This window comes from Scardinius erythrophthalmus (assembly GCF_964197995.2).
Source record: "Scardinius erythrophthalmus genome assembly, chromosome: 9".
NCBI classification, from domain to species: Eukaryota; Metazoa; Chordata; class Actinopteri; order Cypriniformes; family Leuciscidae; genus Scardinius; species Scardinius erythrophthalmus.
Window position 1 is genome coordinate 33,421,158 of NC_138229.1, and position 6,294 is coordinate 33,427,451.

Genomic DNA, 6,294 nt, shown 5'->3' on the forward strand with positions numbered 1-6,294 from the left:
GCTATTGACGGTTGCCACATCCGTATAAAGCCCCCAGCAGTCAATGCAGCCTGTTATTTTAACAGGAAATTATTCCATTCAGTCCAGCTCCAGGCTGTATGTGACCACAGAGGAAAGTTCCTTGACATCTGTGTTGGCTTTCCTGGATCTGTCCATGATGCAAGGACCCTAAAGAACAGCGCCATTTACAGCAGGCAGTTGTACCCACCCGAAGGCCGGTGCATCCTGGGAGATGGAGGGTACCCCTGCCTGACATCACCCATCACCATCATGACCCCCTACCGTGAGCCTGTTGCCTCTCCAATTGAGGCCCGCTACAACAGGCATCATTCCAGGGCCAGGTGCGTGATTGAGAGGGCCTTTGGCATGCTGAAGACCCGCTGGAGGTCCATCTTTTTTAAAGCCCTTGAGGTGAGCCCAGACTTCACCCCCATCGTTGTTACATGCTGTGTCATTTTACACAACATGTGCTTTGCCACCGGTGACATCATGGAAGCAGATGTGGGCGATGATGATGAGGATGCCAACAACGAAGACAACGCTGACACCAACAGAGAAGTTGTGTGTGGTGATTTCATGAGGAGCCGTCTGGCAGCAGCAGTTTCCGCACCCGACGTCCACGTTCCTGCATTAATGGAACATGACTATGTTTAGAGTCATCCATCTTTACTTTCCTTTGTTATAAAGTGTATATTGTATTGCTTTAAAGTTCTAGAAGTTATTTTTAATAAACCACATTCTCAGTTAAACAATTATTTCATGATCTTAGTAATAAGCACTTTTGTATTGTTAATATTAAAAACATTCCAATTAACATACAATGTGTCATGGGTTTTCATTATATTAGCTCTAAAATCGTCTGCAAAATTGTAGCCAGGTAGAAAAATTCAATCCTATGGAATTGGGAGAATTTAGAAAAGGACTCACCCTCCACAAATAATCACTACCTCCTCCTTTCCTGGCTGCTTCTCCAACCACTACTCAACCCTTGATTTCAGATATTTACTATATATGAAAAACAATACTCTGTGTAGTGTGTCAATCAAATTTGTTCATAAATGCTATACTGATTTTCATAAACTCAATCAATTGTCAACAACTGAATACAGTGCCAATTAATTTTTATATTAACCCTTTCAGATTCTGCATCCATTCCAATGGACATAATTAACTGATATTAACTATGGTGGACTGAGACAGAGGGTATAACTAAATATATGTCATAATATATATATAAATATATAAAAATTATACAAACGTCTGTCTGTCTGTTAACAGCATATCTGTCGAACCTTTAGTCCGAGGGATTTCAAACTTGACAGGTGTCTTGCTACGGGCACGAGTAAGTGCAGTGCCAAGTTTGAGATGGCGTTGTTTGGATGAGAAATGCAAATGATATTGTTATATCATTTTTAGAGGGTTGTGGTTTAAAATAAACATTCTGACATTAGAGGGTTGTATCTGTAAAAGAAGCACAAAGAAAAGTTGTGGTTTAAAAATAAACATTCTGACATAAAGACTCTGTTAGCTTAACATTAAATCAGCTATACTGTTTACTTCTGAATATTATATTTTTACTCAATTTTCCACATTTATTTTATGTCATTATGTCAGGATCAGTATTTGCTTTCTACCAAAGACAAATAAAAATGTCTCAGAACTTTTGCTGTGTAATTGTAACAATGAGCTCTCAAACACACCAAACTAACAATTACTAAAAACACACTCAAAAACTGATTTTGCACAGGCCTTTTGCACTAGTATATATAAAATGTATATTATCAATGGATTTTACATTTACTGTAGAATTAAAGAATGGTCATATTTTTGTTCCTGGAATATAATTTAAGACGAATTTAATACCATAATCACTCAAACAGAATGAAAAATCATACCAGAGATGGTCTAAATTTACAATTTGATTAATTTATTAATTCATTATAATAACTGATTAACTCTTTATACAAACTGATTAATTAATTAATTACAATTATTTATTAGTTAAAGATTTGGTCAGGACCTCCATCAAATTAAGGAGCCTCTCTTCCCTAGCTGCTACCTCTCTTCTCATCTCCTCATCCCTCATCTCCATTCTCACTCTAAATTCTTCTTCTCTCCTCCTGGCCTCTTCTTCTCTCTCTCTTCTCTCTCTTCTCTCTTCCTCCTTTCTTCTCCCCCTCTCTTCAAACTCTCTTTCTCTTCTTTCTTCTCGCAGCTGTGCCTCTTCCTCTCTCTTAGCCTCCCTTTCCTCCAGCTCTCTCAAATAGGAAAGAAGCTCACTCTCTCCTGACCCTCTCTTCCTTTTTGTGCCTCCAATGTTAGAAGGGCCAGGAACAGAGGGACCAACAGCCTCATCCTGGTCACCAGACTGTATTAATACTGGTGGGGTGATGGATGGCTTTGAGCCTAATGCAGCATCCATCACCCCATACCACTTCCAGGATGCGGCTGTCAGTTCCCCTCCCTCTGTGCTGACCCCTGACTGTGGACACTTAAGATCCTATAACATTTGTGGGAAAAAGACTTACAATTACTTACATTTTTTAACTAATTATTTATATTTAAGGCAAAATAGAAGACAACATACATCACATTTACTTACTTTGTACTTTTGCTTAAGATTTTCCCACTTTTTCTTAACCCATGCCGCTGAAACCTTTCCCAGGAGGTCGCTTTGATGAACGAAGGCTCTTGTGGACCCAAAAGAGAACACAGCAAGCACATTTACAAGTTATTCACAACAATACCATTGGAAGCTTTTGAATTTATAAAGCAAACACAGAACATGCATTACTAAGTTAAAACCTATGAGTATCACTTGTACACCCTAAAATAGTAATAAAACAGACATTAAATGAGAGTGTTTAGAGCTCAATTATTCTCACACTAACTTACTCCTTTCTAGAGCTATTTAAGTAAATACATATCCATATCATTTCTCCTACTGAGCACACCTTTGGACTAAAAAACACAGAGGAACATTTTACAGGAGTTGTACCGTGGATGTATATTTAATTACTCACAATAATATTTCTATAACAAATGAGGGATAGACATTGGGACAGACTTTTCCTACATCTGATGGATAATTTTTTTTTACACAATATAACAGCAAATATATAAGCCTATGACACATAACAAATAAAGTAAAATACCAATTACTACAGCATCTACAAAAGCATACAAATGTCAATGACCGATACTTACTCAAAACCTTTGATTGCAGCGTTTCTTTTCCCTGTGAAAAGGACATCATTGGCAATACGCCAGTTAATGAGGCGCTCAGTATCGGACCCTACAAGATAAACACGGTACTTTTTTAGCACAACATAAACCCAATAATATTATGAGACAATAAAATATAACTTTAATTAGGGTTAAACATTTGAATTCTTACACTTAAAAGCTGAGGGCGCATCTCCGCTGCTGCATCCGGCTGCCATGTTTACATCACAGCAAAGCCATCGCAAAACTCCTCCCTCCCGCACGCAATGTGTTGTGGGCAATATTAGCCGTAAGAGTGTGCATTGATCTGCACTTCGAATTCTAACCGGAAATAGTAGACCATCCGGGTATCTTTGGAATACTCATTTCAACATGCTACGATTTGGGACGTACTAATTCTAGTTTCGCATACTATTTAGGACGGATAGTATGCGAATTGGGACTCAGCACATGGCTTCCCTTGACACTGTCCTGACCAATCACAGGGGAGCAGTGTCTTGACAATAGCGTCACCTGATTGGTTAATCATTCTTTTTTTTTTCTATCAAGGGATGCCAACTCAGCCTGGCCTCCTCACAGACACAGGGTGCAGTACCATGTTTTCAACGCTCATTCACCATGTCACTTTTATAGGGGCGCTGTTTTACACATCATAAAACGCTCAGTAATGAATGAAGAGAGACGATGAGGGGATGACAGAAGGATTACGTAAACTGTGAAAACAAAAGTGTTTATTTAAATGACGATTATATTCTGAAAAAGCGAGGAAGCCTGGCTTCCCTTGGCCTCCGCAAGAAAACGCCACTGCTTTTAACATATTTCTAACAAGTGCACTATGGGGGTAATTTTGACCGAAGACCAAAATCATAACTAATTTTTTTACGACCACTTAGCATGCTCGGATCATGAACTCAATTTTTTTGTGTGTTCACATACCTAATGCCAGAAAAGTCACCAAGTTTCGTAACATTCTGATGAAGCTGTGATTTTTAATAATTCAAAACAGATTTTTGTAATCTGAATTTATTGGTGTGTATGTGTATAAACGTGTGTTTGTATGTGTGTGTGTGTGGGTGGGTGTGAATTTTTTGCACTCTTGATGTTGTAGAGTGTCACCCCTTTACTGCGGTGTACTTTTTTTTAGAATCGTGTCCGATTTGTAGATTGTACAGACAAAAATTCAGAGAATTTTTGTGTTTTTGTAAATTTCCCATTCATTTCCTATGGGTCGGTCATTTTTGACCGAAGACCACGAGTGTGACTCTTTTTGTTTACGACCACTTAGCATGCTCGGATCATGACCTCAATTTTTTTTTTGTATTCACATACCTAATGCCAGAAAAGTCACCAAGTTTCATAACCTTCCGATGAAGCTGTGATTTTTAAAATTTCAAAACAGAAAATTTTTCGGTCAGAAATGACCGAGGACCATCAGAGGGTTAAAGCCTATCTTCGTGAAAAATTACATTCATGTGCAATGGGGAGAGTAGGCTAATACAATATTTTCCTATGAACCACAGCGTGTTTAACACACAAACGATAAGTTCAGTTAAATTAAGTGAAATTAACAGTTTTGTTTTGATAGCTGTTGGCTTTATTCCTTACTCGTCGAAGTTTAGTTTGAATCGATCTGCCATGTTTTTTTGTTTGTTTGTGTTTGTTTTTTGCATCTTTTATCCACACTAGTTCACTTTCTGTTAATTTATTGAAGTGTAGACAAAGCTTCCATGCAGGATCTGGGTGCTTGCTGTGTGAAAAATCGATCGATAAATGGATATAGTGCATTTAATAGTGCATATAAATGGAAGTTGTTGTGGAACAAAGGGGAAATAGGGAGCTGTTCCTTTAATGTCGTAAGGACGTAAATTGTAGTATGAGCGGAAGGGAATTATGGGTAGGGTAGTCCGGAACACGCATGCTCGTGTGTACAGCATTGAATCGAGCGGAGATGTATGTTTCCTTGTTTTCTGTTGTTTTCATTAGAGATGCGCTGAGTATTTGTGTTCACTGCAACATTGTGGGTCATGTGGATGCATGCCAGAGAGACCAATAAAGCAGCATACTCAGAACACTTGGTATAACTCATCATTTGCACGGATTTGAGTAACTGGTAAACTGTTACGCACACACTTACGGCTGCCGAGACGGAGAGCGCCGAAGTGAAAAAGATAACATTGGGGGCATCGTCCGGGATCTTGTTCGTCGCATTTGGTGAGTTATATGGACAATCTGTAAACTGAAGCAGATGTTATCAGAGAGAGAGAGCAACATCACAGATCGTGAGAGAGCGGGGATGACGGGAAAATACTCTCATACAAATAAGAGCAGTCAATTGAACCCTGCTATGTCTGTAATGACGGGGAATGAGGAAAAACGGACGCACATCTCATTCGCGGATTGGTTAAATGAATTGGATGTTCAAGTGTCCAATAGTGAAAGTAAAAATAATCCGTTCAAGCAAAGTTTTGTCCCTTGCCCTCAATCAGCTACAGTTAACGGATCAAAAATACCACCACAGACCATGAGTGAAACCAACCCCTTCAAAAGTGTTGTGGAAAGTGAGTTTACATATGACAGTGGAATTGACACACCATGTTACATACAGAGCACGCCAGCAAATCTGAACTACTACCCACAAGCAGTGTACAAAGACCTAACTGCTAAACCAATGTCACAATATATGTCACCAATTAATCGCTTTCCACATGAGAGTGGGACAGTCCAGCATAGTGTTCATGAGGCTGAAAATAAAACTGCTTATATGAATGCTGAGGAGAGTTGTTTTCCTGAGTTTATTAGACCCAGCCTGCAGGGAAGAAAACCACGTCAGGCATGTTACGATCTATCATCTGACAGTGGAGAGGAATGCAGTACCCCAAGAGAAAGAATTCCTACTCTCCGACCAGGTCAGTTTGATGGTTCAATGTCGTGGAGAGAGTTCCTAAATCGTTTTGAGGATTGTGCCAGAGCTAATCACTGGTCTAAAAGGACAATGACTGTGCAGATGAGGTTTTGTTTGGTCGGAGCAGCAGGTGCTGTGATACATAAAAACCCCAGGTCGGGTAGATG

The 6,294-nt window shown here is 39.3% G+C and overlaps 1 long non-coding RNA gene across 1 annotated transcript; it reads right to left on the bottom strand.

The window, feature by feature from the left end:
* Nucleotides 1–999: 999 nt before the first annotated feature.
* LOC308695378 lies at nt 1,000–3,297 on the bottom strand. Its single transcript, XR_014030702.1, has 3 exons — nt 3,208–3,297; nt 2,603–2,690; nt 1,000–1,461 (listed from the first exon to the last, which is right to left on the bottom strand). It is a non-coding gene; the product is annotated as an uncharacterized lncRNA (long non-coding RNA).
* Between the last annotated feature and the right edge of the window lie 2,997 nt (nt 3,298–6,294).